At 63.8% G+C, this 23,638-nt stretch overlaps 1 long non-coding RNA gene across 1 annotated transcript in view; it reads right to left on the bottom strand.

Annotated features, from left to right (window-relative positions):
- Positions 1 to 23,638, bottom strand: part of LOC140406866 (uncharacterized) — a 65,444-nt gene that overhangs the window by 8,060 nt on the left and 33,746 nt on the right. Inside the window, exon 2 of the long non-coding RNA XR_011939348.1 lies at positions 996 to 1,193. This is a non-coding gene — a long non-coding RNA (uncharacterized lncRNA). The remainder of the gene's footprint in view (positions 1 to 995; positions 1,194 to 23,638) is intronic.

The raw sequence follows: 23,638 nt of genomic DNA, 5'->3' as shown, positions 1-23,638 counted from the left end.
GAGAGAGACGCAGAGAGAGAGAGAGACGCAGAGAGAGAGAGAGAGAGAGACGCAGAGAGAGAGAGAGAGACGCAGAGAGAGAGAGAGAGACGCAGAGAGAGAGAGAGAGACGCAGAGAGAGAGAGAGAGACGCAGAGAGAGAGAGAGAGACGCAGAGAGAGAGAGAGAGACGCAGAGAGAGAGAGAGAGAGACGCAGAGAGAGAGACGCAGAGAGAGAGACGCAGAGAGAGAGAGACGCAGAGAGAGAGAGAGACACAGAGAGAGAGAGAGACGCAGAGAGAGAGAGAGAGAGACGCAGAGAGAGAGAGAGACGCAGAGAGAGAGAGAGAGACGCAGAGAGAGAGAGAGAGAGACGCAGAGAGAGAGAGAGACGCAGAGAGAGAGAGAGACGCAGAGAGAGAGAGAGAGAGACGCAGAGAGAGAGAGAGAGAGACGCAGAGAGAGAGAGAGACGCAGAGAGAGAGAGAGAGACGCAGAGAGAGAGAGAGAGACGCAGAGAGAGAGAGACGCAGAGAGAGAGAGAGACGCAGAGAGAGAGACGCAGAGAGAGAGAGAGACGCAGAGAGAGACGCAGAGAGAGAGAGAGACGCAGAGAGAGAGAGAGAGACGCAGAGAGAGAGAGAGAGACGCAGAGAGAGAGAGACGCAGAGAGAGACGCAGAGAGAGAGAGACGCAGAGAGAGAGAGACGCAGAGAGAGAGACGCAGAGAGAGAGAGACGCAGAGAGAGAGAGAGACGCAGAGAGAGAGAGAGACGCAGAGAGAGAGACGCAGAGAGAGAGACGCAGAGAGAGAGAGAGACGCAGAGAGAGAGAGAGACGCAGAGAGAGAGAGAGACGCAGAGAGAGAGAGAGACGCAGAGAGAGAGAGGGGGGGGGAGGGAGCGAATGTCGGTGGTCAGCGTGTCGATCGAGCGGGGCTGCTTTGTCCCGGATGGTGTCGAGCTTCCCGAGTGTTGTGGGTCGGTGATTCCGCCCACCCCCCGCCCACACTGACCTCTGAGCAGGATGTCCTCGGTCACGCAGCCTCGTTTCTCGGGGTCGGGGTGGATAAGGGGCAGCAGCTTGCTGCGGTAGTGCCAGGAGGAGTAGTTGGAGAAGTTGGTGCTGATGAGCTTGTTGGTGTATTCCAGCTCGTCCTCAGGAGGCACAGCAGAGCGGGACACGACAAACCGGCGGTAATCCCAGCAGTGGACTGAGCGGGGTGGGGGGGGAGAGAGGGGAAACACACATCAGCACGCAGAGGGAACGCGGATCGAGACGCAGAGGAACGCGGATCGAGACGCAGAGGAAGGAGAGATCGAGAGGGAGAGGGAACGCGGATCGAGACGGAGAGGGAACGCGTATCGAGACGCAGAGGAAGGAGAGATCGAGACGCAGAGGGAACGCGGATCGAGACGCAGAGGAAGGAGAGATCGAGACGGAGAGGGAACGCGGATCGAGACGCAGAGGAAGGAGAGATCGAGACGGAGAGGGAACGCGGATCGGGACGGAGAGGGAACGCGGATCGGGACGGAGAGGGAACGCGGATCGAGACGGAGAGGGAACGCGGATCGAGACGGAGAGGGAACGCGGATCGAGAGGGAGAGGGAACGCGGATCGAGAGGGAGAGGGAACGCGGATCGAGAGGAGAGGGAACGCGGATCGAGACGCAGAGGGAACGCGGATCGAGACGGAGAGGGAACGCGGATCGAGTCGGAGAGGGAACGCGGATCGAGACGGAGAGGGAACGCGGATCGAGAGGGAGAGGGAACGCGGATCGAGAGGGAGAGGGAACGCGGATCGAGAGGGAGAGGGAACGCGGATCGAGACGCAGAGGGAACGCGGATCGAGACGCAGAGGGAACGCGGATCGAGGCGGAGAGGGAACGCGGGATCGGGACGGAGAGGGAACGCGGATCGAGAGGGAGAGGGAACGCGGATCGAGACGGAGAGGGAACGCGGATCGAGACGCAGAGGGAACGCGGATCGAGAGGGAGAGGGAACGCGGATCGAGAGGGAGAGGGAACGCGGATCGAGAGGGAGAGGGAACGCGGATCGAGACGGAGAGGGAACGCGGATCGGGACGGAGAGGGAACGCGGATCGAGAGGGAGAGGGAACGCGGATCGAGAGGGAGACGGAACGCGGATCGAGAGGGAGAGGGAACGCGGATCGAGAGGGAGAGGGAACGCGGATCGAGAGGGAGAGGAACGCGGATCGAGAGGGAGAGGGAACGCGGATCGAGAGGGAGAGGGAACGCGGATCGAGACGGAGAGGGAACGCGGATCGAGACGGAGAGGGAACGCGGATCGAGACGGAGAGGGAACGCGGATCGAGACGGAGAGGGAACGCGGATCGAGACGGAGAGGAACGCGGATCGGGACGGAGAGGGAACGCGGATCGGGACGGAGAGGGAACGCGGATCGGGACGGAGAGGGAACGCGGATCGAGACGGAGAGGGAACGCGGATCGAGACGGAGAGGGAACGCGGATCGAGACGGAGAGGGAACGCGGATCGAGACGGAGAGGGAACGCGGATCGAGACGGAGAGGGAACGCGGATCGAGACGGAGAGGGAACGCGGATCGAGACGGAGAGCGAACGCGGATCGGGACGGAGAGGAAGGAGAGATCGAGACGGAGAGGGAACGCGGATCGAGACGGAGAGGGAACGCGGATCGAGACGGAGAGGGAACGCGGATCGAGACGGAGAGGGAACGCGGATCGAGACGGAGAGGGAACGCGGATCGAGACGGAGAGGGAACGCGGATCGAGACGGAGAGGGAACGCGGATCGAGACGGAGAGGAACGCGGATCGAGACGGAGAGGGAACGCGGATCGATACGGAGAGGGAACGCGGATCGAGACGGAGAGGGAACGCGGATCGAGACGGAGAGGGAACGCGGATCGAGACGGAGAGGGAACGCGGATCGAGACGGAGAGGGAACGCGGATCGATGCGGAGAGGGAACGCGGATCGAGACGGAGAGGGAACGCGGATCGAGACGGAGAGGGAACACGGATCGGGACGGAGAGGGAACGCGGATCGAGACGGAGAGGCAACGCGGATCGAGACGGAGAGGGAACGCGGATCGAGACGGAGAGGGAACGCGGATCGAGACGGAGAGGGAACGCGGATATCGAGACGGAGAGGGAACGCGGATCGAGACGGAGAGGGAACGCGGATCGAGACGGAGAGGGAACGCGGATCGAGACGGAGAGGAAGGAGGGATCGAGACGGAGAGGGAACGCGGATCGAGACGGATAGGGAACGCGGATCGAGACGGATAGGGAACGCGGATCGAGACGGAGAGGGAACGCGGATCGAGACGGAGAGGGAACGCGGATCGAGACGGAGAGGGAACGCGGATCGAGACGGAGAGGGAACGCGGATCGAGACGGAGAGGGAACGCGGATCGATGCGGAGAGGGAACGCGGATCGAGACGGAGAGGGATCGCGGATCGAGACGGAGAGGGAACGCGGATCGAGACGGAGAGGGAACGCGGATCGAGACGGAGAGGAATCGCGGATCGAAACGGAGAGGAACCAGAGATCGAGACGGAGAGGGAACGCGGATCTAGACGGAGAGGAAGGAGAGATCGAGACGGAGAGGAAAGAGGGATCGAGACGGAGAGGGAACGCGGATCGAGACGGAGAGGGAACGCGGATCGAGACGGAGAGGAACCAGAGATCGAGACGGAGAGGGAACGCGGATTGGGACGGAGAGGGAACGCGGATCGAGACGGAGAGGAAGGAGCGATCGAGACGGAGAGGGAACGCGGATCGAGACGGAGAGGGAACGCGGATCGAGAGGGAGAGGGAACGCGGATCGAGACGGAGAGGGAACGCGGATCGAGACGGAGAGGGAACGCGGATCGAGACGGAGAGGGAACGCGGATCGAGACGGAGAGGGAACGCGGATCGAGACGGAGAGGGAACGCGGATCAGGACGGAGAGGGAACGTGGATCGAGACAGAGAGGGAACGCGGATGGAGACGGAGAGGGAACGCGGATCGGGCCGGAGAGGGAACGCGGATCGAGACGGAGAGGGAACGCGGATCGGGACGTAGAGGGACCGCGGATCGAGACGGAGAGGGAACGCGGATCGAGAGGGAGAGGGAACGCGGATCGAGACGGAGAGGGATCGCGGATCGAGACGGAGAGGAAGGAGAGATCGAGACGGAGAGGGAACGCGGATCGGGACGGAGAGGGAACGCGGATCGGGACAGAGAGGGAACGCGGATCGAGACGGAGAGGGAACGCGGATCGGGACGGAGAGGGAACGCGGATCGGGACGGAGAGGGAACGCGGAGCGAGAGGGAGAGGGAACGCGGATCGAGAGGGAGAGGAAAGAGGGATCGAGACGGAGAGGGAACGCGGATCGGGACGTAGAGGGAACGCGGATCGAGACGGAGAGGGAACGCGGATCGAGACGGAGAGGGAACGCGGATCGAGACGGAGAGGGAACGCGGATCGAGACGGAGAGGGAACGCGGATCGAGACGGAGAGGGAACGCGGATCGAGACGGAGAGGGAACGCGGATCGAGACGGAGAGGGAACGCGGATCGAGACGGAGAGGGAACGTGGATCGAGACGGAGAGGGAACGCGGATCGAGACGGAGAGGGACCGCGGATCGAGACGGAGAGGGACCGCGGATCGGGACGGAGAGGGAACGCGGATCGAGACGGAGAGGGAACGCGGATCGAGACGGAGAGGGAACGCGGATCGAGACGGAGAGGGAACGCGGATCGAGACGGAGAGGGATCGCGGATCGAGACGGAGAGGAAGGAGAGATCGAGACGGAGAGGGAACGCGGATCGAGACGGAGAGGAAAGAGGGATCGAGACGGAGAGGAAAGAGGGATCGAGACGGAGAGGGATCGCGGATCGAGACGGAGAGGGAACGCGGATCGAGAGGGAGAGGGATCGCGGATCGACACGGAGAGGGAACGCGGATCGGGACGTAGAGGGAACGCGGATCGAGACGGAGAGGGAACGCGGATCGAGACGGAGGGGGAACGCGGATCGAGACGGAGAGGGAACGCGGATCGAGACGGAGAGGGAACGTGGATCGAGACGGAGAGGGAACGCGGATCGAGACGGAGAGGGAACGCGGATCGAGACGGAGAGGGACCGCGGATCGAGACGGAGAGGGAACGCGGATCGAGACGGAGAGGGAACGCGGATCGGGACGGAGAGGGAACGCGGATCGAGACGGAGAGGGAACGCGGATCGAGACGGAGAGGGAACGCGGATCGAGACGGAGAGGGAACGCGGATCGAGACGGAGAGGGAACGCGGATCGAGACGGAGAGGGAACGCGGATCGAGACGGAGAGGGAACGCGGATCGAGACGGAGAGGGAACGCGGATCGAGACGGAGAGGGATCGCGGATCGAGACGGAGAGGGATCGCGGATCGAGACGGAGAGGAAGGAGAGATCGAGACGGAGAGGGAACGCGGATCGAGACGGAGAGGGAACGCGGATCGGGACGGAGAGGGAACGCGGATCGGGACGGAGAGGGAACGCGGATCGAGACGGAGAGGAAAGAGGGATCGAGACGGAGAGGGAACGCGGATCGGGACGTAGAGGGAACGCGGATCGAGACGGAGAGGGAACGCGGATCGAGACGGAGAGGGATCGCGGATCGAGACGGAGAGGGAACGCGGATCGAGATGGAGAGGGAACGCGGATCGAGACGGAGAGGGGACGCGGATCGGGACGGAGAGGGAACGCGGATCGGGACGGAGAGGGGACGCGGATCGATACGGAGAGGGAACGCGGATCGAGACGGAGAGGGAACGCGGATCGAGACGGAGAGGGAACGAGGATCGAGACGGAGAGGGAACGAGGATCGAGACGGAGAGGGAACGCGGATCGAGACGGAGAGGGACCGCGGATCGAGACGGAGAGGGACCGCGGATCGAGACGGAGAGGGAACGCGGATCGGGACGGAGAGGGAACGCGGATCGAGACGGAGAGGGAACGCGGATCGAGACGGAGAGGGAACGCGGATCGAGACGGAGAGGGAACGCGGATCGAGACGGAGAGGGAACGCGGATCGGGACGGAGAGGGAATGCGGATCGAGACGGAGAGGGAACGCGGATCGAGACGGAGAGGGAACGCGGATCGGGACGGAGAGGGAACGCGGATCGATACGGAGAGGGAACGCGGATCGAGACGGAGAGGGAACGCGGAACTAGACGGAGAGGAAGGAGAGATCGAGACGGAGAGGGGACGCGGATCGGGACGGAGAGGGAACGCGGATCGAGACGGAGAGGGAACGCGGATCGAGACGGAGAGCGATCGCGGATCGAGACGGAGAGGGAACGCGGATCGGGACGGAGAGGGAACGCGGATCGAGACGGAGAGGGAACGCGGATCGAGACGGAGAGGGAACGCGGATCGAGACGGAGAGGGATCGCGGATCGAGACGGAGAGGGATCGCGGATCGCGACGGAGAGGGATCGCGGATCGAGACGGAGAGGGATCGCGGATCGAGACGGAGAGGAAGGAGAGATCGAGACGGAGAGGGAACGCGGATCGGGACGGAGAGGGAACGCGGATCGAGACGGAGAGGGATCGCGGATCGAGACGGAGAGGGATCGCGGATCGAGACGGAGAGGAAGGAGAGATCGAGACGGAGAGCGAACGCGGATCGAGACGGAGAGGGAACGCGGATCGGGACGGAGAGGGAACGCGGATCGAGACGGAGAGGGAACGCGGATCGAGACGGAGAGGGAACGTGGATTGAGAGGGAGAGGAAACGCGGGTCGAGACGGAGAGGAAGGAGAGATCGAGACGGAGAGCGAACGCGGATCGGGACGGAGAGGGAACCCGGATCGGGACGGAGAGGGATCGCGGATCGAGACGGAGAGGGAACGTGGATTGCGAGGGAGAGGAAACGCGGGTCGAGACGGAGAGGAAGGAGAGATCGAGACGGAGAGCGAACGCGGATCGGGACGGAGAGGGAACCCGGATCGGGACGGAGAGGGAACGCGGATCGAGACGGAGAGGGAACGTGGATTGAGAGGGAGAGGAAACGCGGGTCGAGACGGAGAGGAAGGAGAGATCGAGACGGAGAGGGAATGCGGATCGAGATGGAGAGGGAGGAGAGATCGAGACGGAGAGGGAACGCGGATCGAGACGGAGAGGGAACGCGGATCGGGACGGAGAGGGAACGCGGATCGAGACGGAGAGGAAACACGGATCGAGACGGAGAGGGAACGCGGATCGAGACGGAGAGGGAACGCGGATCGAGACGGAGAGGGTACGCGGATCGAGACGGAGAGGAAGGAGAGATCGAGACGGAGAGGGAACGCGGATCGAGACGGAGAGGGGACGCGGATCGGGACGGAGAGGGAACGCGGATCGGGACGGAGAGGGAACGCGGATCGAGACGGAGAGGGAACGCGGATCGAGACGGAGAGGGATCGCGGATCGAGACGGAGAGGGATCGCGGATCGAGACGGAGAGGGATCGCGGATCGAGACGGAGAGGGATCGCGGATCGAGACGGAGAGGAAGGAGAGATCGAGACGGAGAGGGAACGAAGATCGGGACGGAGGGGGAACGCGGATCGGGACGGAGAGGGAACGCGGATCGGGACGGAGAGGGAACGCGGATCGAGACGGAGAGGGATCGCGGTTCGAGACGGAGAGGGATCGCGGATCGAGACGGAGAGGAAGGAGAGATCGAGACGGAGAGCGAACGCGGATCGAGACGGAGAGGGAACGCGGATCGGGACGGAGAGGGAACGCGGATCGAGACGGAGAGGGAACGCGGATCGAGACGGAGAGGGAACGTGGATTGAGAGGGAGAGGAAACGCGGGTCGAGACGGAGAGGAAGGAGAGATCGAGACGGAGAGCGAACGCGGATCGGGACGGAGAGGGAACCCGGATCGGGACGGAGAGGGAACGCGGATCGAGACGGAGAGGGAACGTGGATTGAGAGGGAGAGGAAACGCGGGTCGAGACGGAGAGGAAGGAGAGATCGAGACGGAGAGGGAATGCGGATCGAGATGGAGAGGGAGGAGAGATCGAGACGGAGAGGGAACGCGGATCGAGACGGAGAGGGAACGCGGATAGGGACGGAGAGGGAACGCGGATCGAGACGGAGAGGAAACGCGGATCGAGACGGAGAGGGAACGCGGATCGAGACGGAGAGGAAACGCGGATCGAGACGGAGAGGGTACGCGGATCGAGACGGAGAGGAAGGAGAGATCGAGACGGAGAGGGGACTCGGATAGAGACGGAGAGGGAACGCGGATCGGGACGGAGAGGGGACGCGGATCGGGACGGAGAGGGATCGCGGATCGGGACGGAGAGGGGACGCGGATCGAGAGGGAGAGGGGACGCGGATCGAGAGGGAGAGGGAACGTGGATCGAGAGGGAGAGGGAACGCGGATCGAGAGGGAGAGGGAACGCGGATCGAGAGGGAGAGGGAACGCGGATCGGGACGGAGAGGGAAAGAGGGATCGAGACGGAGAGGGAACGCGGATCGGGACGGAGAGGGAACGCGGATCGAGAGGGAGAGGGAACGCGGATCGGGACGGAGAGGGAACGCGGATCGAGACGGAGAGGGAACGCGGATCGAGACGGAGAGGAAAGAGGGATCGAGACGGAGAGGGAACGCGGATCGGGACGGAGAGGGAACGCGGATCGGGACGGAGAGGGATCGCGGATCGAGACGGAGAGGGAACGCAGATCGAGACGGAGAGGGAACGCGGATCGGGACGGAGAGGGAACGCGGATCGGGACGGAGAGGGAACACGGATCGAGACGGAGAGGGATCGCGGATCGAGACGGAGAGGGAACGCAGATCGAGACGGAGAGGGAACGCGGATCGGGACGGAGAGGAAGGAGAGATCGAGACGGAGAGGGAACGCGGAGCGAGACGGAGAGGGAACGCGGATCGGGACGGAGAGGGAACGCGGATCGAGACGGAGAGGGATCGCGGATCGAGACGGAGAGGGATCGCGGATCGAGACGGAGAGGGATCGCGGATCGAGACGGAGAGGAAGGAGAGATCGAGACGGAGAGGGAACGAGGATCGGGACGGAGGGGGAACGCGGATCGGGACGGAGAGGGAACGCGGATCGGGACGGAGAGGGAACGCGGATCGAGACGGAGAGGGATCGCGGATCGAGACGGAGAGGGATCGCGGATCGAGACGGAGAGGAAGGAGAGATCGAGACGGAGAGCGAACGCGGATCGAGACGGAGAGGGAACGCGGATCGGGACGGAGAGGGAACGCGGATCGAGACGGAGAGGGAACGCGGATCGAGACGGAGAGGGAACGTGGATTGAGAGGGAGAGGAAACGCGGGTCGAGACGGAGAGGAAGGAGAGATCGAGACGGAGAGCGAACGCGGATCGGGACGGAGAGGGAACCCGGATCGGGACGGAGAGGGATCGCGGATCGAGACGGAGAGGGAACGTGGATTGCGAGGGAGAGGAAACGCGGGTCGAGACGGAGAGGAAGGAGAGATCGAGACGGAGAGCGAACGCGGATCGGGACGGAGAGGGAACCCGGATCGGGACGGAGAGGGAACGCGGATCGAGACGGAGAGGGAACGTGGATTGAGAGGGAGAGGAAACGCGGGTCGAGACGGAGAGGAAGGAGAGATCGAGACGGAGAGGGAATGCGGATCGAGATGGAGAGGGAGGAGAGATCGAGACGGAGAGGGAACGCGGATCGAGACGGAGAGGGAACGCGGATCGGGACGGAGAGGGAACGCGGATCGAGACGGAGAGGAAACACGGATCGAGACGGAGAGGGAACGCGGATCGAGACGGAGAGGGAACGCGGATCGAGACGGAGAGGGTACGCGGATCGAGACGGAGAGGAAGGAGAGATCGAGACGGAGAGGGAACGCGGATCGAGACGGAGAGGGGACGCGGATCGGGACGGAGAGGGAACGCGGATCGGGACGGAGAGGGAACGCGGATCGAGACGGAGAGGGAACGCGGATCGAGACGGAGAGGGATCGCGGATCGAGACGGAGAGGGATCGCGGATCGAGACGGAGAGGGATCGCGGATCGAGACGGAGAGGGATCGCGGATCGAGACGGAGAGGAAGGAGAGATCGAGACGGAGAGGGAACGAAGATCGGGACGGAGGGGGAACGCGGATCGGGACGGAGAGGGAACGCGGATCGGGACGGAGAGGGAACGCGGATCGAGACGGAGAGGGATCGCGGTTCGAGACGGAGAGGGATCGCGGATCGAGACGGAGAGGAAGGAGAGATCGAGACGGAGAGCGAACGCGGATCGAGACGGAGAGGGAACGCGGATCGGGACGGAGAGGGAACGCGGATCGAGACGGAGAGGGAACGCGGATCGAGACGGAGAGGGAACGTGGATTGAGAGGGAGAGGAAACGCGGGTCGAGACGGAGAGGAAGGAGAGATCGAGACGGAGAGCGAACGCGGATCGGGACGGAGAGGGAACCCGGATCGGGACGGAGAGGGAACGCGGATCGAGACGGAGAGGGAACGTGGATTGAGAGGGAGAGGAAACGCGGGTCGAGACGGAGAGGAAGGAGAGATCGAGACGGAGAGGGAATGCGGATCGAGATGGAGAGGGAGGAGAGATCGAGACGGAGAGGGAACGCGGATCGAGACGGAGAGGGAACGCGGATAGGGACGGAGAGGGAACGCGGATCGAGACGGAGAGGAAACGCGGATCGAGACGGAGAGGGAACGCGGATCGAGACGGAGAGGAAACGCGGATCGAGACGGAGAGGGTACGCGGATCGAGACGGAGAGGAAGGAGAGATCGAGACGGAGAGGGGACTCGGATAGAGACGGAGAGGGAACGCGGATCGGGACGGAGAGGGGACGCGGATCGGGACGGAGAGGGATCGCGGATCGGGACGGAGAGGGGACGCGGATCGAGAGGGAGAGGGGACGCGGATCGAGAGGGAGAGGGAACGTGGATCGAGAGGGAGAGGGAACGCGGATCGAGAGGGAGAGGGAACGCGGATCGAGAGGGAGAGGGAACGCGGATCGGGACGGAGAGGGAAAGAGGGATCGAGACGGAGAGGGAACGCGGATCGGGACGGAGAGGGAACGCGGATCGAGAGGGAGAGGGAACGCGGATCGGGAAGGAGAGGGAACGCGGATTGAGAGGGAGAGGAAACGCGGGTCGAGATGGAGAGGAAGGAGAGATCGAGACGGAGAGCGAACGCGGATCGGGACGGAGAGGGAACCCGGATCGGGACGGAGAGGGAACGCGGATCGAGACGGAGAGGGAACGTGGATTGAGAGGGAGAGGAAACGCGGGTCGAGACGGAGAGGAAGGAGAGATCGAGACGGAGAGGGAATGCGGATCGAGATGGAGAGGGAGGAGAGATCGAGACGGAGAGGGAACGCGGATCGAGACGGAGAGGGAACGCGGATAGGGACGGAGAGGGAACGCGGATCGAGACGGAGAGGAAACGCGGATCGAGACGGAGAGGGAACGCGGATCGAGACGGAGAGGAAACGCGGATCGAGACGGAGAGGGTACGCGGATCGAGACGGAGAGGAAGGAGAGATCGAGACGGAGAGGGGACTCGGATAGAGACGGAGAGGGAACGCGGATCGGGACGGAGAGGGGACGCGGATCGGGACGGAGAGGGATCGCGGATCGGGACGGAGAGGGGACGCGGATCGAGAGGGAGAGGGGACGCGGATCGAGAGGGAGAGGGAACGTGGATCGAGAGGGAGAGGGAACGCGGATCGAGAGGGAGAGGGAACGCGGATCGAGAGGGAGAGGGAACGCGGATCGGGACGGAGAGGGAAAGAGGGATCGAGACGGAGAGGGAACGCGGATCGGGACGGAGAGGGAACGCGGATCGAGAGGGAGAGGGAACGCGGATCGGGAAGGAGAGGGAACGCGGATCGAGACGGAGAGGGAACGCGGATCGAGACGGAGAGGAAAGAGGGATCGAGACGGAGAGGGAACGCGGATCGGGACGGAGAGGGAACGCGGATCGGGACGGAGAGGGATCGCGGATCGAGACGGAGAGGGAACGCAGATCGAGACGGAGAGGGAACGCGGATCGGGACGGAGAGGGAACGCGGATCGGGACGGAGAGGGAACACGGATCGAGACGGAGAGGGATCGCGGATCGAGACGGAGAGGGAACGCAGATCGAGACGGAGAGGGAACGCGGATCGGGACGGAGAGGAAGGAGAGATCGAGACGGAGAGGGAACGCGGAGCGAGACGGAGAGGGAACGCGGATCGGGACGGAGAGGGAACGCGGATCGAGACGGAGAGGGATCGCGGATCGAGACGGAGAGGGATCGCGGATCGAGACGGAGAGGGATCGCGGATCGAGACGGAGAGGAAGGAGAGATCGAGACGGAGAGGGAACGAGGATCGGGACGGAGGGGGAACGCGGATCGGGACGGAGAGGGAACGCGGATCGGGACGGAGAGGGAACGCGGATCGAGACGGAGAGGGATCGCGGATCGAGACGGAGAGGGATCGCGGATCGAGACGGAGAGGAAGGAGAGATCGAGACGGAGAGCGAACGCGGATCGAGACGGAGAGGGAACGCGGATCGGGACGGAGAGGGAACGCGGATCGAGACGGAGAGGGAACGCGGATCGAGACGGAGAGGGAACGTGGATTGAGAGGGAGAGGAAACGCGGGTCGAGACGGAGAGGAAGGAGAGATCGAGACGGAGAGCGAACGCGGATCGGGACGGAGAGGGAACCCGGATCGGGACGGAGAGGGAACGCGGATCGAGACGGAGAGGGAACGTGGATTGAGACGGAGAGGAAGGAGAGATCGAGACGGAGAGGGAATGCGGATCGAGATGGAGATGGAGGAGAGATCGAGACGGAGAGGGAACGCGGATCGAGACGGAGAGGGAACGCGGATCGGGACGGAGAGGGAACGCGGATCGAGACGGAGAGGAAACGCGGATCGAGACGGAGAGGGAACGCGGATCGAGACGGAGAGGAAACGCGGATCGAGACGGAGAGGGTACGCGGATCGAGACGGAGAGGAAGGAGAGATCGAGACGGAGAGGGGACTCGGATAGAGACGGAGAGGGAACGCGGATCGGGACGGAGAGGGGACGCGGATCGGGACGGAGAGGGGACGCGGATCGGGACGGAGAGGGATCGCGGATCGGGACGGAGAGGGATCGCGGATCGGGACGGAGAGGGGACGCGGATCGAGAGGGAGAGGGGACGCGGATCGAGAGGGAGAGGGAACGCGGATCGAGAGGGAGAGGGAACGCGGATCGAGAGGGAGAGGGAACGCGGATCGAGAGGGAGAGGGAACGCGGATCGGGACGGAGAGGGAAAGAGGGATCGAGACGGAGAGGGAACGCGGATCGGGACGGAGAGGGAACGCGGATCGAGAGGGAGAGGGAACGCGGATCGGGAAGGAGAGGGAACGCGGATCGGGACGGAGAGGGAACGCGGATCGGGACGGAGAGGGAACGCGGATCGAGACGGAGAGGGAACGCGGATCGAGACGGAGAGGAAAGAGGGATCGAGACGGAGAGGGAACGCGGATCGGGACGGAGAGGGAACGCGGATCGGGACGGAGAGGGATCGCGGATCGAGACGGAGAGGGAACGCAAATCGAGACGGAGAGGGAACGCGGATCGGGACGGAGAGGGAACGCGGATCGGGACGGAGAGGGAACGCGGATCGAGACGGAGAGGGATCGCGGATCGAGACGGAGAGGGAACGCAGATCGAGACGGAGAGGGAACGCGGATCGGGACGGAGAGGAAGGAGAGATCGAGACGGAGAGGGAACGCGGAGCGAGACGGAGAGGGAACGCGGATCGGGACGGAGAGGGAACGCGGATCGAGACGGAGAGGAAACGCGGATCGAGACAGAGAGGGAACGCGGATCGAGACGGAGAGGAAACGCGGATCGAGACGGAGTGGGTACGCGGATCGAGACGGAGAGGAAGGAGAGATCGAGACGGAGAGGGAACGCGGATCGAGACGGAGAGGGAACGCGGATCGAGACGGAGAGGAAGGAGAGATCGAGACGGAGAGGGAACGCGGATCGGGACGGAGAGGGGACGCGGATCGAGACGGAGAGGGAACGCGGATCGAGACGGAGAGGAAGGAGAGATCGAGACGGAGAGGGAACGCGGATCGAGACGGAGAGTGATCGCGGATCGATGCGGAGAGGAAGGAGAGATCGAGACGGAGAGGGAACGCGTATCGGGACGGAGAGGGAACGCCGATCGAGACGGAGAGGGAACGCGGATCGAGACGGAGAGGGATCGCGGATCGAGACGGAGAGGGATCGCGGATCGAGACGGAGAGGGAACGCGGATCGAGACGCAGAGGGAACGCGGATCGGGACGGAGAGGGAACGCGGATCGAGACGGAGAGGGATCGCTGATCGAGACGGAGAGGGAACGCGGATCGGGACGGAGAGGGAACGCGGATCGAGACGGAGAGGGAACGCGGATCGAGACGGAGAGGGGACGCGGATCGAGACGGAGAGGGAACGCGGATCGGGACGGAGAGGGAACGCGGATCGAAACGGAGAGGGAACGCGGATCGAGACGGAGAGGGAACGCGGATCGGGACGGAGAGGGGACGCGGATCGATACGGAGAGGGATCGCGGATCGAGACGGAGAGGGGACGCGGATCGATACGGAGAGGAAGGAGAGATCGAGACGGAGAGGGAACGCGGAGCGAGACGGAGAGGGAACGCGGATCGGGACGGAGAGGGAACGCGGATCGAGACGGAGAGGGATCGCTGATCGAGACGGAGAGGGAACGCGGATCGGGACGGAGAGGGAACGCGGATCGGGACGGAGAGGGAACGCGGATCGAGACGGAGAGGGAACGCGGATCGAGACGGAGAGGGGACGCGGATCGAGACGGAGAGGGAACGCGGATCGGGACGGAGAGAGAACGCGGATCGAAACGGAGAGGGAACGCGGATCGAGACGGAGAGGGAACGCGGATCGGGACGGAGAGGGGACGCGGATCGATACGGAGAGGGATCGCGGATCGAGACGGAGAGGGGACGCGGATCGATACGGAGAGGAAGGAGAGATCGAGACGGAGAGGGAACGCGGATCGGGACGGAGAGGGAACGCGGAACGAGACGGAGAGGGATCGCGGATCGAGGCGGAGAGGAAGGAGAGATCGAGACGGAGAGGGAACGCGGATTGGGACGGAGAGGGAACGCGGATCAAGACGGAGAGGGAACGCGGATCAAGACGGAGAGGGAACGCGGATCGAGACGGAGAGGGAACGTGGATTGAGAGGGAGAGGAAACGCGGATCGAGACGGAGAGGAAGGAGAGATCGAGACGGAGAGGGAATGCGGATCGAGACGGAGAGGGAGGAGAGATCGAGACGGAGAGGGAACACGGATCGAGACGGAGAGGGAACGCGGATCGAGACGGAGAGGGATCGCGGATCGATACAGAGAGGAAGGAGAGATCGAGACGGAGAGGGAACGCGGATCGGGACAGAGAGGGAACGCGGATCGAGACGGAGAGGGATCGCGGATCGAGACGGAGAGGGAACGCGGATCGAGACAGAGAGGGAACGCGGATCGAAACGGAGAGGAAGGAGAGATCGAGACGGAGAGGGAACGAGGAACGAGACGGAGAGGGATCGCGGATCGGGACGGAGAGGGAACGCGGATCGAGACGGAGAGGGATCGCGGATCGAGACGGAGAGGAAGGAGAGATCGAGACGGAGAGGGAACGCGGATCGAGACGGAGAGGGAACGCGGATCGGGACGGAGAGGGAACGCGGATCGAGACGGAGAGGGAACGTGGATTGAGAGGGAGAGGAAACGCGGGTCGAGACGGAGAGGAAGGAGAGATCGAGACGGAGAGGGAACGCGGATCGAGACGGAGAGGGAACGCGGATCGGGACGGAGAGGGAACGCGGATCGAGACGGAGAGGAAACGCGGATCGAGACGGAGAGGGAACGCGGATCGAGACGGAGAGGAAACGCGGATCGAGACGGAGAGGGTACGCGGATCGAGACGGAGAGGAAGGAGAGATCGAGACGGAGAGGGAACGCGGATCGAGACGGAGAGGGAACGCGGATCGAGACGGAGAGGAAGGAGAGATCGAGACGGAGAGGGAACGCGGATCGGGACGGAGAGGGAACGCGGATCGAGACGGAGAGTGATCGCGGATCGATGCGGAGAGGAAGGAGAGATCGAGACGGAGAGGGAACGCGTATCGGGACGGAGAGGGAACGCCGATCGAGACGGAGAGGGAACGCGGATCGAGACGGAGAGGGATCGCGGATCGAGACGGAGAGGGATCGCGGATCGAGACGGAGAGGGAACGCGGATCGAGACGGAGAGGGAACGTGGATTGAGAGGGAGAGGAAACGCGGGTCGAGACGGAGAGGAAGGAGAGATCGAGACGGAGAGGGAATGCGGATCGAGACGGAGAGGGAGGAGAGATCGAGACGGAGAGGGAACGCGGATCGAGACGGAGAGGGAACGCGGATCGGGACGGAGAGGGAACGCGGATCGAGACGGAGAGGAAACGCGGATCGAGACGGAGAGGAAACGCGGATCGAGACGGAGAGGGTACGCGGATCGAGACGGAGAGGAAGGAGAGATCGAGACGGAGAGGGAACGCGGATCGAGACGGAGAGGGAACGCGGATCGATGCGGAGAGGAAGGAGAGATCGAGACGGAGAGGGAACGCGTATCGGGACGGAGAGGGAACGCCGATCGAGACGGAGAGGGAACGCGGATCGAGACGGAGAGGGATCGCGGATCGAGACGGAGAGGGATCGCGGATCGAGACGGAGAGGGAACGCGGATCGAGACGGAGAGGGAACGTGGATTGAGAGGGAGAGGAAACGCGGGTCGAGACGGAGAGGAAGGAGAGATCGAGACGGAGAGGGAATGCGGATCGAGACGGAGAGGGAGGAGAGATCGAGACGGAGAGGGAACGCGGATCGAGACGGAGAGGGAACGCGGATCGGGACGGAGAGGGAACGCGGATCGGGACGGAGAGGGAACGCGGATCGAGACGGAGAGGAAACGCGGATCGAGACGGAGAGGAAACGCGGATCGAGACGGAGAGGGTACGCGGATCGAGACGGAGAGGAAGGAGAGATCGAGACGGAGAGGGAATGCGGATCGAGACGGAGAGGGAACGCGGATCGAGACGGAGAGGAAGGAGAGATCGAGACGGAGAGGGAACGCGGATCGGGACGGAGAGGGAACGCGGATCGAGACGGAGAGGGATCGCGGATCGATGCGGAGAGGAAGGAGAGATCGAGACGGAGAGGGAACGCGTATCGGGACGGAGAGGGAACGCCGATCGAGACGGAGAGGGAACGCGGATCGAGACGGAGAGGGATCGCGGATCGAGACGGAGAGGGATCGCGGATCGAGACGGAGAGGGAACGCGGATCGAGACGGAGAGGAAGGAGAGATCGAGACGGAGAGGGAACGATGATCGAGACGGAGAGGGATCGCGGATCGGGACGGAGAGGGAACGCGGATCGAGACGGAGAGGGATCGCGGATCGAGACGGAGAGGAAGGAGAGATCGAGACGGAGAGGGAACGCGGATCGGGACGGAGAGGGAACGCGGATCGAGACGGAGAGGGATCGCGGATCGAGACGGAGAGGAAGGAGAGATCGAGACGGAGAGGGAACGAGGATCGAGACGGAGAGGGAACGCGGATCGGGACGGAGAGGGAACGCGGATCGAGACGGAGAGGAAGGAGAGATCGAGACGGAGAGGGAATGCGGATCGAGACGGAGAGGGAGGAGAGATCGGGACGGAGAGGGGACTCGGATAGAGACGGAGAGGTAACGCGGATCGGGACGGAGAGGGGACGCGGATCGGGACGGAGAGGGGACGCGGATCGGGACGGAGAGGGAACGCGGATCGAGACGGAGAGGAAAGAGGGATCGAGACGGAGAGGGAACGCGGATCGGGACGGAGAGGGAACGCGGATCGAGACGGAGAGGGATCGCGGATCGGGACGGAGAGGGAACGCGGATTGAGACAGAGAGGAAAGAGGGATCGAGACGGAGAGGGAACGCGGATCGAGACGGAGAGGGATCGCGGATCGAGACGGAGAGGGAACGCGGATCGAGACGGAGAGGGAACGCGGATCGGGACGGAGAGGGAACGCGGATCGAGACGGAGAGGGAACGCGGATCGGGACGGAGAGGGAACGCGGATCGGGACGGAGAGGGATCGCGGATCGAGACGGAGAGGGAACGCGGATCGAGACGGAGAGGGAACGCGGATCGAGACGGAGAGGGAACGCGGATCGGGACGGAGAGGGAACGCGGATCGAGACGGAGAGGGAACGCGGATCGGGACGGAGAGGGGACGCGGATCGGGACGGAGAGGGGACGCGGATCGGGACGGAGAGGGGACGCGGATCGAGACGGAGAGGGATCGCGGATCGAGACGGAGAGGAAGGAGAGATCGAGACGGAGAGGGAACGCGGATCGGGACGGAGAGGGAACGCGGATCGGGACGGAGAGGGAACGCGGATCGGGACGGAGAGGGAACGCGGATTGAGACGGAGAGGAAAGAGGGATGGAGACGGAGAGGGAACGCGGATCGGGACGGAGAGGGAACGCGGATCGGGACGGAGAGGGATCGCGGATCGAGACGGACAGGGAACGCGGATCGAGACGGAGAGGGATCGCGGATCGAGACGGAGAGGGAACGCGGATCGAGACGGAGAGGGAACGCGGATCGGGACGGAGAGGGAACGCGGATCGAGACGGAGAGGGAACGCGGATCGAGACGGAGAGGGATCGCGGATCGAGACGGAGAGGGAACGCGGATCGAGACGGAGAGGGAACGCGGATCGAGACGGAGAGGGAACGCGGATCGAGACGGAGAGGGAACGCGGATCGAGACGGAGAGGGAACGCGGATCGAGACGGAGAGGGATCGCGGATCGAGACGGAGAGGGATCGCGGATCGAGACGGAGAGGAAGGAGAGATCGAGACGGAGAGGGAACGAGGATCGGGACGGAGAGGGAACGCGGATCGGGACGGAGAGGGAACGCGGATCGAGACGGAGAGGGATCGCGGATCGAGACGGAGAGGAAGGAGAGATCGAGACGGAGAAGGAACGCGGATCGAGTGGGAGAGGGAACGCGGATCGAGACGGAGAGGGAACGCGGATCGGGACGGAGAGGGAACGCGGATCGGGACGGAGAGGGAACGCGGATCGAGACGGAGAGGGAACGCGGATCGAGACGGAGAGGGAACGCGGATCGGGACGGAGAGGGAACGCGGATCGAGACGGAGAGGAAGGACAGATCGAGACAGAGAGGGAACGCGGATCGGGACGGAGAGGGATCGCGGATCGAGACGGAGAGGAAGGAGAGATCGAGACGGAGAGGGAACGCGGATTGGGACGGAGAGGGAACGCGGATCAAGACGGAGAGGGAACGCGGATCGAGAAGGAGAGGGAACGTGGATTGAGAGGGAGAGGAAACGCGGATCGAGACGGAGAGGAAGGAGAGATCGAGACGGAGAGGGAATGCGGATCGAGACGGAGAGGGAGGAGAGATCGAGACGGAGAGGGAACACGGATCGAGACGGAGAGGGAACGCGGATCGAGACGGAGAGGGATCGCGGATCGATACGGAGAGGAAGGAGAGATCGAGACGGAGAGGGAATGCGGATCGGGACGGAGAGGGAACGCGGATCGAGACGGAGAGGGAACGCGGATCGAGACGGAGAGGGAACGCGGATCGAGACGGAGAGGGATCGCGGATCGAGACGGAGAGGGAACGCGGATCGAGACAGAGAGGGAACGCGGATCGAGACGGAGAGGAAGGAGAGATCGAGACGGAGAGGGAACGAGGAACGAGACGGAGAGGGATCGCGGATCGGGACGGAGAGGGAACGCGGATCGAGACGGAGAGGGATCGCGGATCGAGACGGAGAGGAAGGAGAGATCGAGACGGAGAGGGATCGCGGATCGAGACGGAGAGGAAGGAGAGATCGAGACGGAGAGGGAACGAGGATCGAGACGGAGAGGGAACGCGGATTGAGACGGAGAGGAAACGCGGATCGAGACGGAGAGGAAACGCGGATCGAGACGGAGAGGGAACGCGGATCGAGACGGAGAGGAAGGAGAGATCGAGACGGAGAGGGAATGCGGATCGAGACGGAGAGGGAGGAGAGATCGAGACGAAGAGGGAATGCGGATCGAGACGGAGAGGGAATGCGGATCGGGACGGAGAGGGGACGCGGATCGAGACGGAGAGGGGACGCGGATCGGGACGGAGAGGGGACGCGGATCGAGACGGAGAGGGGACGCGGATCGAGACGGAGAGGAAGGAGAGATCGAGACGCAGAGGAAGGAGAGATCAAGGGGCAGAGGTAACGCGGATCGAGACGGAGAGGAAGGAGAGATCGAGACGGAGAGGAAGGAGAGATCGAGACGGAGAGGAAGGAGAGATCAAGAGGGAGACGTAACGCGGATCGAGACGGAGAGGGAACGCGGATCGAGACGGAGAGGGAACGCGGATCGAGACGGAGAGGAAGGAGGGATCGGGACGGAGAGGGAACGCGGATGGAGACGGAGAGGGAACGCGGATCGAGACGGAGAGGGAACGCGGATCGAGACGGAGAGGAAGGAGCGATCGAGACGCAGAGGAAGGAGAGAGATCGAGACGGAGAAGGATCGCGGATTTAGACGGAGAGGGAACGCGGATCGAGACAGAGAGGGAACGCGGATCGAGACGGAGAGGAAGGAGAGATCGAGACGGAGAGGGAACGAGGAACGAGACGGAGAGGGATCGCGGATCGGGACGGAGAGGGAACGCGGATCGAGACGGAGAGGGATCGCGGATCGAGACGGAGAGGAAGGAGAGATCGAGACGGAGAGGGATCGCGGATCGAGACGGAGAGGAAGGAAAGATCGAGACGGAGAGGGAACGAGGATCGAGACGGAGAGGGAACGCGGATCGAGACGGAGAGGGAACGCGGATCGAGACGGAGAGGGAACGCGGATCGAGACGGAGAGGGAACGCGGATCGAGACGGAGAGGGAACGCGGATCGAGACGGAGAGGGAACGCGGATCGAGACGGAGAGGGAACGCGGATCGAGACGGAGAGGAAGGAGAGATCGAGACGGAGAGGGAATGCGGATCGAGACGGAGAGGGAGGAGAGATCGAGACGAAGAGGGAATGCGGATCGAGACGGAGAGGGAACGCGGATCGGGACGGAGAGGGGACGCGGATCGGGACGGAGAGGGGACGCGGATCGAGACGGAGAGGGGACGCGGATCGGGACGGAGAGGGGACGCGGATCGAGACGGAGGGGAAGGAGAGATCGAGACGCAGAGGAAGGAGAGATCAAGGGGGAGAGGGAACGCGGATCGAGACGGAGAGGAAGGAGAGATCCAGACGGAGAGGAAGGAGAGATCGAGACGGAGAGGAAGGAGAGATCAAGAGGGAGACGTAACGCGGATCGAGACGGAGAGGGAACGCGGATCGAGACGGAGAGGGAACGCGGATCGAGACGGAGAGGAAGGAGGGATCGGGACGGAGAGGGAACGCGGATCAAGAGGGAGAGGTAACGCGGATCGAGATGGAGAGGAAGGAGAGATCGAGACGGAGAGGGAACGCGGATCGAGACGGAGAGGGGACGCGGATCGAGACGGAGAGGGGACGCGGATCGGGACGGAGAGGGAACGCGGATCGAGACGGAGAGGAAGGAGAGATCGAGACGCAGAGGAAGGAGAGATCAAGGGGGAGAGGTAACGCGGATCGAGACGGAGAGGAAGGAGAGATCGAGGCGGAGAGGAAGGAGAGATCGAGACGGGGAGGAAGGAGAGATCAAGAGGGAGACGTAACGCGGATCGAGACGGAGAGGGAACGCGGATCGAGACGGAGAGGGAACGCGGATCGAGACGGAGAGGAAGGAGGGATCGGGACGGAGAGGGAACGCGGATCAAGAGGGAGAGGTAACGCGGATCGAGACGGAGAGGAAGGAGAGATCGAGACGGAGAGGGAACGGAGAGGGAACGCGGATCGAGACGGAGAGGGAACGCGGATCGAGACGGAGAGGGATCGCGGATCGAGACGGAGAGGGATCGCGGATCGAGACGGAGAGGAAGGAGAGATCGAGACGGAGAGGGAACGCGGATCGAGACGGAGAGGGAACGCGGATCGGGACGGAGAGGGGACGCGGATCGAGACGGAGAGGGTACGCGGATCGAGACGGAGAGGGGACGCGGATCGAGACGGAGAGGGAACGCGGATCGAGAGGGAGAGGGAACGCGGATCGAGAGGGAGAGGGAACGCGGATCGAGAGGGAGAGGGAACGCGGATCGAGACGGAGAGGGAACGCGGATCGAGACGGAGAGGGAACGCGGATCGAGACGGAGAGGGAACGCGGATCGAGACGGAGAGGGAACGCGGATCGAGACGGAGAGGGAACGCGGATCGAGACGGAGAGGGAACGCGGATCGAGACGGAGAGGGAACGCGGATCGGGACGGAGAGGGAACGCGGATCGATACGGAGAGGAAGGAGAGATCGAGACGGAGAGGGGACGCGGATCGAGACGGAGAGGGATCGCGGATCGATACGGAGAGGAAGGAGAGATCGAGACGGAGAGGGGACGCGGATCGATACGGAGAGGAAGGAGAGATCGAGACGGAGAGGGAACGCGGATCGGGACGGAGAGGGAACGCGGATCGAGACGGAGAGGGAACGCGGATCGAGACGGAGAGGGAACGCGGATCGAGACGGAGAGGGAACGCGGATCGGGACGGAGAGGGGACGCGGATCGAGACGGAGAGGGAACGCGGATCGAGACGGAGAGGAAGGAGCGATCGAGACGCAGAGGAAGGAGAGAGATCGAGGGGGAGAGGTAACGCGGATCGAGACGGAGAAGAAGGAGAGATCGAGACGGAGAGGAAGGAGAGATCGAGGGGGAGAGGTAACGCGGATTGAGACGGAGAGGGAACGCGGATCGAGACGGAGAGGGAACGCGGATCGAGACGGAGAGGAAGGAGGGATCGGGACGGAGAGGGAACGCGGATCGAGACGGAGAGGGATCGCTGATCGAGACGGAGAGGAAGGAGAGATCGAGACGGAGAGGGATCGCGGATCGAGACGGAGAGGGAACGTGGATTGAGACGGAGAGGGAACGCGGATCGAGACGGAGAGGGAACGTGGATTGAGATGGAGAGGGAACACGGATCGAGACGGAGAGGGAACGCGGATCGAGGCGGAGAGGAAACGCGGGTCGAGACGGGGAGGAAGGAGAGATCGAGACGGAGAGGGAACGCGGATCGAGACGGAGAGGGACCGCGGATCGAGACGGAGAGGGATCGCGGATCGAGACGGAGAGGGATCGCGGATCGAGACGGAGAGGGATCGCGGATCGAGACGGAGAGGGAACGCGGATGGAGACGGAGAGGGAACGCGGATCGGGACGGAGAGGGAACGCGGATCGGGGCGGAGAGGGAACGCGGATTGAGACGGAGAGGTAAGAGGGATCGAGACGGAGAGGGAACGCGGATCGGGACGGAGAGGGAACGCGGATCGGGACGGAGAGGGAACGCGGATCGGGACGGAGAGGGAACGCGGATCGAGACGGAGAGGGAACGCGGATCGAGAGGGAGAGGGATCGCGGATCGAGACGGAGAGGGAACGCGGATCGAGACGGAGAGGGAACGCGGATCGAGAGGGAGA

This window comes from Scyliorhinus torazame, unplaced genomic scaffold, assembly GCF_047496885.1.
Source record: "Scyliorhinus torazame isolate Kashiwa2021f unplaced genomic scaffold, sScyTor2.1 scaffold_963, whole genome shotgun sequence".
Taxonomy (NCBI): domain Eukaryota; kingdom Metazoa; phylum Chordata; class Chondrichthyes; order Carcharhiniformes; family Scyliorhinidae; genus Scyliorhinus; species Scyliorhinus torazame.
Note: the sequence above shows the minus strand (reverse complement) of the source record. Positions and strands in the feature narration are given on the sequence as shown.